The 14,771-nt window shown below is 36.5% G+C and overlaps 1 protein-coding gene across 2 annotated transcripts in view; it reads left to right on the top strand.

The window, feature by feature from the left end:
• Positions 1 to 14,771, top strand: part of CNTNAP2 (contactin associated protein-like 2) — a 2,310,676-nt gene that overhangs the window by 1,242,973 nt on the left and 1,052,932 nt on the right. The window lies entirely within an intron of this gene.

The following is a 14,771-nucleotide window of genomic DNA, read 5'->3' on the forward strand; positions in this document are numbered from 1 at the left end:
AGTGGTTTGTAGTTCTCCTTGAAGAGGTCCTTCACATACCAGGTAGGTTGTATTCCTAAGAATTTTATTCTCTTTGTAGCAATTATGAATGGGAGTTTACTCATGATTTGGCTCTCTGATTGTCTAGTATTGGTGTATAGAAATGCTTGTGATTTTGCGCATTCTTTTTGTACCCTGAGACTGCTGAAGTTGCTTATCATTTCAAGAAGTTTTTGGATTGAGATAGTGGGGTTTTCTAAATATAAAATCATGTTATCTGAAGATAGAGACAACTTGACTTCTGGCCTAAGAAGCTTTCAGTGATCAGGTCACAGCCATTGTTTCAAGTAATGTGGAACCCATATACTTGAGGGATATGGTAAGACCAATGACTACTGGGTAAATAACGAAACTAAGGCAGAAATAAATAAGTTCTTTGAAACCAATGGGAAGAAAAACACAATGTACAAGAATCTCTGGGACACAGCCAAAGCAGTGTTCAAAGGGAAATTTATAGCACTAAATGTCCACAGGAGAAAGGAGGAAAGATGTAAAATCAATATCCTAACATTACATTTTAAAGAACTAGAGAAGCAAGAGCAAACAAACTCAAAAGCTAGCAGAAGACAAGAAATAACTAAGATCATAGCAGAACTGAAGGAGATGGAGACAAGAAAAACCCTTCAAAAAATCAAGGAATCTAGGAGATGTTTTTTTGAAAAGATTAATAAAATACATAGATTGCTAGCCAGATTGACAAAGAAGAAAAGAGAGAAGAATCAAATAAATGCAATAAAAAATGATAAAGGGGATCTCACCTCTGATCCCACAGAAATACAAACTACCATCAGAGAATACTGTCAACACCTCTACGCAAATAAACTAGAAAAGCTAGAAGAAATGGATAAATTCCTGGACACATACACCCACCCAGGACTAAACGAGGAAGAAGTCAAATCCCTGAATAGACCAATAACAACTTCTGAAATTGAGGCAGTAATTAATAGCCTACCAATCAAAAAAATCCTAGGACTATACAGATTCACAACCAAATTCTACCAGAGATACAAAGAGGAGCTGGTACCATTCCTTCTGAAACTATTCTAAACAATGGAAAAAGAGGGACTCCTCCCTAACTCATTTTATGAGGCCAACATCATAGTGATACCAACACCCAGCAGAGACACACACAAAAAAAAGAAAATTTCAGGCCAATATCCCTGATGAACATCGACACAAAAATCCTCAATAAAATACTGGCAAACCAAATCCAGCAGCACATCGAAAAGCTTATCCACCACGATCAAGTTGGCTTCATCCCTGGGATGCAAACCTGGTTCAACATACGCAAATCAATAAGCGTAATCCATGGCATAAACAGAACCAATGACAAAAACCACATGATTATCTCAATAGATTCAGAAAAGGCCTTTGATAAGCTTCAACACCCCTTCATGCTAAAAATTCCCAGTAAATTAGGTGTTGATGGAATGTGTCTCAAAATAATAAGAGCTATTTATGACAAACCCACAGCCAAAATCCTACTGAATGGGCAAAAACTGGAAGCTTTCCCTTTGAAAACCGGTACAAGACAAGAATGAGCTATCTCACCACTCCTATTCAAAATAGTATTGGAAGTTCTGGCCAAGGCAATCAGGCAAGAGAAAGAAATAAAGGGTATTTTAATAAGAGAGGATAAGAGAGGAAGTCAAATTGTCTGTGTCTGCAGATGACATGATTGTATATTTAGAAAACCTCATCGTCTCAGCCCAAAATCTTTTTAAGCTGATAAGAATTCTTTATTTAGGGTTTAGTCTAGTTTTAAGAAAGTCTTCTCTCACCTACTACTATTGAAATTTTATGGGAACACAAATGACATTATCATCTAAGTGAAAGGCATGTTCACAGTAGGCTTACAAGAACTATTTCATGAAGAAACACTTTGTACTGTAAAATTTGTACATAAGCCATTGATGATCACTTTTTCGTGAGGGGAAATATAATGTCACAATTCGGATTGGTATTTTAGTGAAATGGAGAGTCCCCTTATTGCTTCTTCCTCATTCAAAGTTTGTGAAACTCTCTTCTGTTTTCTTTGAGGCTGTGTCTTGAGCAAAGTTTTAACTGCAAGTTGGAACCAAACTGAGATCGAATGGCCACCAGTTAGTTAGTAGTGACATCTGTTAAGTCATTTTCTGTATTGGGAGCTCATCTAATATCACTTGAAATTATATCCCTATCTTTTATTCAGACTCTGACCTCCATCTTGCTTATTGTAACATAGTCATCAAAACCTGCTATCTTTACTGCTTATAATTGCTCCTCTTCTCGGAAGTTGTTTCTGTGGATGACCTCAGTGAATCTTCTCAAGCATTCTGTGAGGCAGGTACTATTATTATTCTTTCTGTGTCTACCCCTTTGTCCCCTAGCTATTTTTTGGAGAGCTGATAAGTGAACTTGTAGTCTGACTACAGGGACCTTTCTAATAACCAGATAACTTTATTTCTCTCTTCTTGATATATTTGTTCTCTGTGTTCCTGCATCTAGACTGGGTCGTGATAAAGCTGAGTCCAGCTATAGGGGCCAGACAGAGCCTTCTTCTCCACACAGTAATCTTAGCATTTTAGAGCTCAGCTTCAGGAAGCATTTTCCTCACTGAATAGAAGCTGTTGCTCCTCTTCGTGGGAAGTCTTAGCAATGCCAGTGATCTAAGGTGATGGAATCTGTTGATCCTAGATGCAGCAGCAGTCGGTACTGAAATGAGTAATATTTTAATAATTTTTTGCCCTTTCTTCTTCCAGTTTTGCTATTCAAGATGATGTTTCTTAATCTTGTGTTCTTTAATTAGCACCTGTTGACTAAATGGATCGACAAACCTGTACTCTATCTCCCTTGTGACTTACTCTTCTGGGCATGAGTCTTGTTTTATAGTCTAGCTTAGCAGACTTTGCATTGGTTTCCATCTTGATACTGTCCATCTAGTGAACACTTTTTTTGTTATAATTTCCTCCTTCTAAACTTCATACTGTTAAGTAGTTTCTGGATTTTCTGGATTGCAGGATTTTTTTTCTAAAGTCAGAACAGTGGGAAATTAGTTAATAAAGCGTCTACGTTCATTTTAAAGACCCCTGAGAGATACTGAACCAGTTGCCTGCTGTGTAAATGTTATTGAGAATGAAAAACATAAAGCAAATTTACAACTTCTGTTGTGTCCACATCCATTCCAAACTAGATGCACAATAACAAAAATAACACTTAGAACTCTAATTGTAGTATCTGTGAAAAGACTCCAGTGTGATTTATGTAATAAATTGGATGCTAAAAACTTTCTTAGGATATCATGCATTTAACAATTAGGAAATGACAGCCCTGAGGGTAAATGTAACTTGAATGAAAGCATTTTCCCAAAAGAAACTATTGGTTTTCAAATAAGTGCATTTTTACCAATTAACTAGTAAACAGGTCTTATTGTCACAGAAATATATACTTATCAAAACTTCGGACATATTTGAAAAATAAGCAGATTTTCTTAAACCTCAGTTTTTGGGTGGTCCTATTTTCCTCTTATCTATAAGTAAACCGTTGCCCATCAAACAGATATGTACCTTTTAATCAAAATATCATATGGTAATTATATTACCCATAAATTTATCCTATGGAATTTTTTAGTAAGTAGGCGTTATTGTCACAGAAATTTACATGTTTGTAAAAACACAAAATAAATTAATCATATGCTCATTGAGTAAACAGAGCTGAATAATGGGTTGCAGTCATTTTTAACACAATTTAACAAATGTTTGAACGATCTGTAATTTTATTCATGTGTGACTTATGGCATCCATTTTAACTAACATAAAGGGTAGATGATGAATGTTAGTATCAGTCATTTCCAGACTTCAACGTTAATACACGCCAAAGTGACTACCAAGCATTTTCCCCTAATAAAAAAAGAAATTTTATTTATCTCAATGAAATTTTAACTTCTAATAGTCTCCAAAAGCTGTATAGTTACTATAATAATGTTGCCATTCCTCAGAAATCATTCTCAAGCTGCTTTGGAATCACCTTAAGCGTTTATTTCTGAAAACCTATTCATGTACTCCCTAAGCATAAATGAACAGAATGGCCTCATTCGTTAAAGCTGTTTACTCTTTGTTTGGTAAAGCTGAGCTCAGAAGTCAAAACCAGCCTGCAGATATTCAGTGTTTGGGCACCACAGTGTTTTAAGACCATTAGGCACATCTTGCTCAAAGGTAATTGTTTTATACCTGGCACACTTCATTTATAAACTTGCTTAATCTCTAGAAACGGATGCTTTGGTTGTCCCTAAACAAGCTGAATATTTAGTTTACTTTTCTGCATCTCACAGTGATGTCTAATAGGCATCAAAATCACTCAAAACTGAGCTCTTAATCTTTCTTCATGAACCTGCTTCTGTTTCAGTTTTCTCCATCTGTGTAAATGGCTGCTGTATTCCAATTACTGAGAATGTAAAACTTGGGAGTTCTCTTTGACTCAATCATCAGCAAATCCTGTTGGCTTTATCTTAAAAGTATGAGCAAAATCTGCTAGCTGCTGTCGCGAGCCCCCTTACTGTCACCTCGCTTATTGGCTTATCGGAGTGATCTTTGAATTCATCTCCCTTTTCCACCCTTGTTTGCCTGTAGCCTACTCTCAATACAATGGACAGAATCATTCTTTTATAAAACATAGGCCAGATCATTTTACCCCCTCCTTATGACCTTTCAATGCTCCCCATTTTACTACTGAAGAAGTCACGTTCTTGAATCATCCTTTAAAGTCCTATACAATAGGTCCTTGGAACATTTCTGTCCCACCCCCTGCTATTTCTCCCTCATTGCCTCTGCTTTAGCTGTGCTCTTTGTCTAGCATTCTGGGAACAGTGCTGCCCCAGGATCTTTGCACTTGCTGTTCCTTCTGCCTGGAAAGCTCTTCTCTTACTTGTCCACAGGGTCACTTGTCTCCTCTTTTTCAAAATGTTTCCCAAATGTCGCCTTCTTGATGAAGCCTTCCCTGACTACCCTAAATTAGAAACAGCCTGCCACCCACCTCTCTACTCCCTAACCCTCTTTTCTACCAATTTAATTATTTTTTCATCCAAAACTCTTACCTCTCCTAATGATATGTTCTTTATTTATTTGCTTATTTTTTATAAACAATATAAAATTGAATATAAATTTGATTATAAACTTGAAAGTTCAAAGAATTTTGTCTATTCTATTAACTGCCACATCTTTGGACACTAAATGAGTGGCATGCAGAAACAACTGTCTATTAAAGATATGTGTTTCTTTCCCAAACTCATAACAATCCTAGAAAACTAAAATATACACCACTACTAGTATTCAAAGCATCTTGTTTAGGCATGGCTTCAAGCTTTGACCTAATTTGTTTACATATGTCCCTATATTCAGTTAGTGTTTTCATAAACTTTATTTATAACTCCTTAGCTTTTATCCTGTGACTTCATCCTTGTGGTTTAGCAATGAGATCTAGTCTATATCTTGGTATATAAATAATCATTGAATTTTTATTAGATTTCAATATGTTAAGGTCTCCTAAAGTCCAACATTGTAATCTTAATCTTTTATTTATCCCGTGTCTCCTGTGATTCATATATTTTAAAGTAAATTATAAATCTGTCTTCAAAAGTATGTTGACCATACCAGTCCCTATCTTTAAAGACATGAGATAATTTTTCAATATTTATTATGCATCTGTAATTGAAAACATTGGCTTATTTTCTTGATTAACTCTTACTACTATTGGCTAAGATTTCTCTATCTAAGGCATTCATGGTGCCTTTTTCACCCTTTGTATATCCTCAGTTTACCAGATTCCCTTCTACCATAAATACTTTTTTTGAAAAAAAAAATAAAAATAAAAATAAAACCCTCTGTACCCTCTGTAGATGTCACACTGTGTTCTTTCTATTGTCTCCATGACCCCTATGTGTTCATGGGTATTTATTAATTTTATGTAGTGACTGGACACTCCAGTGAATTCTCACCAGCCATTTTGACCCCCCACCAGCCATTCCAACCCCCATCCCTAAATGAAATCAGCAGAGAAAAGATTAAGGCCAAGGCAACAGAATTCTGTGAAAAGGTATTTAGGTGATCGCAGAAGGGGTCAGAGAAGGTAAGTGGTTTCCTTGAAGCTTACCCATGGGTTGGATTCCATCCATCAGAAGGATTTTCAACTGAGGGTCATGGGGCCCGAAACAACCACCAAAGGTTATATTATACCAATGAAGGGTGTGAGAGTTCACAGAGATAAAGGCTAGAGATTGTAGAAAGCCAAGAAAAGTCAAAGTGCTGGAACTTATCATTTAAAGGAAAAAAATCTAAAGTATAGAAAGCCAAGAAAGGTTAACTAAAGAATCTGGAAGTCCAAGGACAACAGCTATACAGCGCAAATGAATTTGGAAAGCAATTATGAGAAAGTTTCCTTTAGGATGTATGATCTTCTTGAGATCTGTATACTCTTTTACCTATTCTGAAAAGTACCTTAAGCTAGCAGAGTCCATGATTTTCTGACAACAATGAATTTTATAGATTCTTGCTATATGAACACTAATAATTTAATGTTAGATTATTCAGTTTTGTGTGCATGCTTTGCAGTTTTCAACAAGACATTCCATTATTCGATCTGTCTATCTTGTTCTTGCTTACTCAGAGATTTCTAAGAATGCAATCTATACCCTGTATAATTTAACTCTTAAGTCATATTGTGATAGACAAGAGTTTTGCCTTATATTCTCATTAATAATAAAGTGTCCTAGGATTAATTTTATTATTTAGTGCATAGTTCCCTAGTTGTATATATTACTTCATAAAAAACAGTCTCAAACTTAATGGGTAAGACAGTCACCTTTTTTATTTTTAACAATGACAGATTGATCAGTCAGAAATTTAGACCCAGAATATTGAGGATGGCTCTTCTCTGCTGCATGATATCAAATGGCTAAGGGGGTGACTCAAAATTCTCAGAGCTGCAGCTGGAATCACCTGACAGCTTCTTCACTTCTGTGTTTGACACTGTGACTGGGAAAGGTGAAGGATGCATTCAGCTGGGACAGTGGGCCTGAGCACCCTCACCTGTGGCCCTTCCAACTAGACAGTCTCAGGCTGGTTACGTATTTTATATAACAGTGCAGGTCTCCAAGAGTGAGTGTTTTAAGTAAAGGAGTAAGCTTTGTTACGGTTTGTTTTGAAACTAGGTTTCGCTCTGTCACCCAGGCTGGAGTGCAGTGGTGTGATCACAGCTCACTACAGCCTCGAATTCCTGAACTCAAACAATCTTTCCACCTCAGCCTTTCAAGTAGCGGGGATTACAGTTGCATGCCACCACACCAGCTAATTTTTCTCTTACTTTTAGTAGAGACAAGGTCTCACTCTATTGCCCAGGCTGGTCTCAGACTCCTGAGCCCAAGAGATCCTCCTGCCTAGACCACACAAAGTGCTCAGATTACAGGCGTGAGCCACCGCTTCTGGCTAAGCTGTATTATCTTTTATGTCCTAGCATTAGATGTCACATAATGTCACTTCCACCATGATCTGTTAGTCACAGTAATCATAAATATTCTCAGATTCCAGGGGAAAAGATGTAGACTGGGATGGGTGTTGAGGCATTTGTAGCTATAATTTAGGACTGCCACCTCACCTACGGGTATACTGACTGAATGTTCTTTACTCCTGTTCTTTATGTTATGTTTAACTATTACAGTAGTTGTTCAGTGTTATGGAGTGTGTATCTTTGTCCCTTCAAAAATGTCATAAAAGGCATATCCAAGGTAAAGCCAACTCAAAACTGCATGTCCTAGATGCAGTTTTTGAAAACATGGCATTGGAGAACTGAGCCTAAATGAGTAAAGAATTACTGGCATAATTTTTTTGTATATTTCCCTAAGGCCCTATACATACTATAAAATAAAATGCAGAAGTTAATAAAAAAAAAATCAAGAGGCAATTGAGTTGGAAATGACTTCAAGAGAGAGTTGATAGCAATATATGCTTTATCAAAGAGTCTATTCAGTGATGACTGAATCAAAGAGATTTATACCGATCTATGAATTTGAGGTACAATCAAAATGAAACCCTCATCTCCAACAGGTCAGTGGGTCTGAGCCCTCACCTGTGGCTCAGGTGATAGCATCCAATGGGGTGCTAATACGTGATAGGACCTTTGGAAGGAAATTAGGTTCAGATGATGTCATGAGAGTGCAGTCCTCACGACGGGATTAGTGCTCCTATAAAAAGAGAAAGAGACCAGAGCTTACTCTCTGCCATGTGAGGATATGGTGAGAAGACACTGTCAACAAGCTGGAATGCAGGCCCTCTCCTGACACTGGATCTCCCACTGACTTGATCTTGCATTCCCCAAATCTGAACTGTGAAAAAGGAATATTATTGTTTAATCTATTAACTCTATGGCATTTCTTCGTAGCAGCTCAAACTAAGACACCTATTTGTAAAGAGAATATGACCATTATTTGCCACTCTGTATAAAGACAGTTTAATGATTATTTCCATATTTTTCTAACTGCACATTAGCTGGGGCATAATTTTTCTTGTACCACATTCTTTTTTTTAAATGTTTTCTTTATTCTAATTGTACCTCAAATTCATGGATCTATATAAATCTGTATGATTCAGTCATCACCAAATAGACTCTTCGATAAAGCATATATTGCTATCAACGAATAGTCTTGGAGTCATTTCCAATTCAGTTACCTCTTGGTTTTTTCTATGTTTTCCATTAACTTCCCATTTTATTTTATAGTATTTACAGGGCCTTAGGGAAATATACAAAAAAAGTAATTATGCCAGTAATTCTTTATCTGTTTAGGCTCAATTCTCCAATAGATGCAGTTTTGTTTCCAAAAACGGTATCTAGCACATGCAGTTTTAGAGTTGGTTTCACCTTGGATATACTATACTTTCATGACATTGAAATTATATAAATCTTTAAATAAGCTTTTCTGTTATATAGACCTTGCTCGTTTCTGTCAGCAGCTAAGGTATGCTAGTTTCATCCCTACATTGTTCAAGTTATTAAATAACTTGTAGAAGACCACTGAATGGAAGACATGCTTGTACAAAAGAAATGCACGTCAAATAAAATTCTAGTAGTTTTTCTTTCCCTTATGGTTAACAGAGTTTAAGATATTATCTCTCATCAAATAATCAGGTTGAGAGCTTACATTATCTTTGTACATTATCTCTTTCTATTTGCTTACATAAGCTAGTCTATAAGATGCTAAGAAGAATGTGGATAAAAGTCTCAAAATACTTGGTAGTAAGTATTCATTGGAAATGAGTGTCACCGTGTAACATTGCCAACTTTTTCTAGTTTTGTTATTTCCATGTACACATTGAACACTTAGAAAATTATATGTGTAACTTTATTTGTTCACATATCATTGCATCCATATACAATTGTCTCTCAACTGGCAACATGCTGTGATGTTTTCTGGTGTTGAAAAGGACTCAGTTTCTTCCTATGTTATATGAAAAAACATGCTGTCCTCCATCAGATTGTTTTACATTTACATGATACATCATGAAATTCAAGACAGTGTTCACCCGTTTATGGTTGGTCGCTCCTTGATGTTAACGGAAGACAAGGCTTATGAGAATATTTCACTTCTTTAAGTTCTATTGGTTAAAAAATTCCTCACCAGAGGATTGCGAGGTCCGGAGATCGAGACCATCCTGGCTAACAAGATGAAACCCTGTCTCTACTAAAAATACAAAAAAATTAGCTGGGCGTGGTGGCGGACGCCTGTAGTCCCAGCTACTCGGGAGGCTGAGGCGGGAGAATGGCGTGAACCTGGGAGGCGGAGCTTGCAGTGAGCCGAGATCCGGCCACTGCACTCCAGCCCGGGCGACAGAGTGAGACTCTGTCTCAAAAATAAAAAAAAAATAAAAAAATTCCTACCCATGTTAAAAATTACGCTGGAGTTTTAAAAATGTTTAATTTTGATATACTATGTCACAGGAACAAAGAGTTTATAAAGGAACTTGTATTTTTTTAAATTAAAAAAACCGTAATAACCAAGACCCAATTAGAAATGTTCTTCTTCCTTCTCCCTTATTGCATCTTCCCCTCGAGATTAAAAGCTAGTGTGAATTTGGGATATTTTTGGTCATTCTTTAATTTCTATTCTTTACTTCGTTTTTCCTGTTTTTGAAACTTATATGAATAGGCTGGGTGCAGTGACTCACACCTGTAATCCCAGCTCTTCAGGAGGCTGAGGCAGGCGGATCACTTGAGGTCAGGAGTTTGAGACAAGCCTGGCCAACATGGTGAAACCCCGTCTCTACTACAAGTACAGAAATTAGCCAGGTATGGCGGCAGGTACCTGTAATCCCAGCTCGAAACCAGGAGGCGGAGGTTGCAGTGAGCCGAGGCTGCCCCATTGGGCTCCAGCCTGGGCAGCAGAGGAGGGAGACTCTATCTCCAAAAATAAAAAGAAAGAAAGAGAGAAAGAAATTTACATGAATAGAAATATAAAATCTTTCCTGTTGTTTCTGGTTATTGTCACACATTATCTTTGTCAGATAAATGTTTGAATTATAACTTCACTTTCTATTATTTTAGTGGTTACCCTAAAAATTAAAACATGGATATTTAATATGTCAAAACATTATCAGTCTCTTTACTCACCTCTTAGATATTTCAAGAACTTTAAAGCACTTTCTAGATTTACATTATAATGTAAAATATACATTAATTCTATATTTTTAGTCTTACAAACTTATATTTTCTATTTTATAATTATGTGTTTATTTTTATCAACATATTCACCCATTGTTTCCCATTGCTTCTAGAATCTCAGAAGGAAGCAAAATTCCTTAGAATTTCCTCTTCTTAATGTTTCTTGATTTTTGTTTTTCTGGAAATACATTAAAATCTGTTGCTGATTTTCCTACTGCTTGAATTATTTGCCAGTCTATTCTGCTGACTTTCATTCTCTTTCCTTAAATAGTTGGCTATTTTTTATTCAGCACTTGTTATTATGCTCAAATAATTATTTGCATGAATCCTTTGAAGTCTATGGTGAAGGTCCTTTCCTTCATCAAGAATTTTCATTAGATTCTCCTAGGTACCTGCAGAGTACAGTCATTATTTTAGATGCAAATCACATAATAGTCTTAAGGCTCTTCAGGCGTACTGTTCTTTGTAGATATTATATCACAATCTGTACTTTTATCCCTTTCATTAGATTTCCAAAATTTTACATAAAGTTCATGGGATTCTCGTTATATTTTTAATCTGGAATGAATCTAAAGTTTTGCCTCCGTTTGAGACTTCTCCATTTTTTTCTTTATCTATCTCAATGGAGATTTATCTTATCTTTCCAGAGAATGTGTTCTTAGACTCACTCATTCTTCTCATCAGTTTTCTATTTTAGTAGAATGTAAATTTTTTCACAATTTTCATAAAATCTAATTTTCTCATAATTTCCTTTCCTCTACCTTCTTTGTATTAACTTTCCCTTATTTCAGTAGAGTATAAATTTTTTCATAAAATCTAATTCTTTCATAGTTTCCTTCTCTCTGCCTTCTTTGTATTGACTTTTCATTTTTGTTACTTCTTGAGATGAATTCTCAACTGATATGATATTCCTCATTTTTAGTATAAGTAAAACAATAAATTTCACTTAAATCTTCTCTTCAGTTGCATCTCACAAGTTTCGTTATGCAGTACTTTCGTTATTATTTAGTTATGTTCAGTATCTTTTGATATCCATAATCATGTTGTATTGGTCCAGGTATGTTTTTAAGTGATCTTTAAAAATTTTGTTGCACACACACACACACACACACACACACCAATATTTATCAGTGATTTCTAATATAATTGCATTATAATCAGAGATATTCTTAGACATTTTAGAGACTTGTACTGTAATTTATTACATATCCACTTTTGTAAATGTTCCATATTTTCTGGAGAGGACTGTATATTTCCTAATTGTTGGCCAAAGAATTATTTATATATCTTTGGATCTCAAAACTTTGGGTGTCGTTTGTTTTTTTTTTTTTATTATTGCAGGATCAAACAAGTTTATTTAGTTCACAACCAGTCCGGATGACATAGTGAGACCCGGTATACAAAAAGCACCAAAACAAGCACACAAAAGATAATTTATTAAAATTTATGTCATGTATAATAGATACATGGTGACCATTCTCTAATGCATTGTTTTAATTAGTTTTATATAAAAACCAACTTTCTCCTGTTGCTTTATTTTTGTAAATGTCTTTATTGAAGAGAGGCACCTCAGCAAGGAAATATGGCCACATCTTATCATAGGGAATTCCGAGTTCTAAAATGTACCTCTACATTGGCAGAGAAATGACATCCAGTTAAATGAAAACGAGTGTTTGGCGGCTGATGTCTCCTTTGCCTGCGGCCGTTCTATAGTGTCACAGCAGGGTAAAGATGTGTGAAAAGTTGTATGACCAGATGGCCATGAGATCTGGAATGCCCAGAAATAAAAGTTCTAATTGATGCTGCAAAAAGAACTTTTAAAATTGCTGTAAGGCTAGTCCCAGCATGATCCAGTACATAATTAAAGAACATAATAATATTAAATAACCGCAAAACTCAAAAGCACGAAGAAAGAGTCTCCCATGCTAACATGTGACTCATCCACACAATAGAAAAGGGAAAATGCACTTAGCAAATAGAATAATTTACCACCCTCATTCTGGCCACTCATCACCTAAATGAACCTAAGCCATTCCATCTCACAAGGACTGTGTCAGTTATCACACTTCTGGCTCCAGGTAACAGAATGCTGGGCAAACACTGGTTTAAACAATAAAGGATTTTTGTAAATTATCATTTTTTTAAATTTTTATGAGAAGCCTGAAAAGAGGGAATCCTAGATTTGGCTAATGCCATGGACCATTGGTGTTAGACACTTTACTTTTCCCTGTACCATCTCTAATGGGCTAACCTTTGTGGTCAGGTCTTGGATAGTTGATCTCACATAGCCACATACAAGGATGAGAAAAAGCCTTTCTCTCTCTGTCTCTCTCACCCCACCTTTGTCTCTTCCCCACTGTCTCTCTCTCTCTCTCTCTCACACACACACACACACACACAAATACACCATTAGTGAGAAGTATCGTGCCAGAATCCCTAACAGATTTTATTTTGGATCTTATTAGTCAGGATTAGTCACCATGTACTAACTACATGGAAGCCTGGACAGGGAAGTCTGTGACAGGATCATGCTCATTCTGGACAGTTGGTTAACTCTCTAAGCATAGAAGGAGATAGAGGACAATTGAGTAGGGCAGAATACCCTGAGGATATTCTGAAGAATGTCAGGTTGGGTTGTGTTGGGTTTGCTTTTCTGTCTTTCCATGAGGACAGTGGCAAGCCTGGAAACTTACTTTAGCTCTCAAATAGTACTTTTGTACTTAAATATAGAGTGTCTAATATTTTGAGACATTTCAACGAGGGCAACCTCATTCTGTAGATGTTATGGAGAGATAATGAAACACTCCCATTGCTTTGTTCCTGTCCTTTTCCTCTACCCATGGCCTGGTCAGAGCAGGACGGGTCAGTCTGAGAGCAGGAGCAGCTCTGGCTGCCTGTGACTCCTGGGCAAATCACTTAACCTTTTTAACATTGAAGTCTTCATTAAAATAAGAGCATGCATGTATCGAGGGCATTGTTTGTCTCATGGGATTATTTCACAGTTGCTTTTGCCAATCGTGTCTTTCTAACTACAAGAGAGTTTTTCTTACTGCTGAAGCACCCTACTAAAACAGAGTTGGCATTTCTCTCAACTCATTCAATGTAATTAAAAACAATTAATAGATACCTACCATATATAGGATGCCAACATGAATAGATCATAGTTCCTTTCCTTGGGTACCCACAGTAGAGATACAGTTACTGAAATGTAAATCAGTACATTAAAATGCTTAACTTGTGGGAGGCAGAGAAGTAGCAGGAAGGAGGGATCCTTTGTCGAAATTCGGTCACTAATAGTCACTTGATGAGTTTAGGGACCTTTGGACTACAGTCTGTACGACCGAAACAAAGTGTGGGAGGCTTTGAAGCTTTCCTAACCATGTTAAATACTTTATAACCATGGTTATTTTATAAGCACAAAGTAAAAGCTATTTTATAACCATGGTATGACTTGAAAAAACATGTACTACTGTGAATTTAGTGTATTCCCTCTTCTTTTGTGACTTTATTTCCAGCATCAGATTAGATATCCTCTCATGAGGATAGCATAGGCCTTTCAAACTGACCATGCCCAGAACCAAACTCATTCTCTGTCTCCCCCAAGCTAAATCTTTCTCATTTGTTTTTGGTGCAAGTTACTGACCTGACCATAAACATAGTCACCAAAATAGAAACTAAGGATCGTTCATGAAACTTCCCTCTTCCTCTCCTACTGCACACATCCACCAGCACGTACGATGAATTCTATAGAAAATCATTTCTCAAAATTATTTCTGCCTTTTCTTTCTCACTCCCTTACTCTAAGTCAAGAATCAGCAATCTGTTTTTCCCGAAAGGACCTAGTAAATATTCTGAGTTTTGCAGGCCATACGGTCTCTGTCAAAACTACTCATTTCTGCCATTATAGCACAGGAGCGGTCGTAGACAGTATGTAAATGAGGGAACTCACTTGTGTTCCTCAAAGTTATTGTTTCTAACAACAGATCGCACTTGGCCTAAGGGTCATCGTTTGCCCATCCCTGGTTGAGGCCCTCCTCAACTTTCACCTG

The sequence above is a fragment of the Colobus angolensis genome, unplaced genomic scaffold, assembly GCF_000951035.1.
Source record: "Colobus angolensis palliatus isolate OR3802 unplaced genomic scaffold, Cang.pa_1.0 Scaffold2, whole genome shotgun sequence".
In the NCBI taxonomy this organism is placed as follows: domain Eukaryota; kingdom Metazoa; phylum Chordata; class Mammalia; order Primates; family Cercopithecidae; genus Colobus; species Colobus angolensis.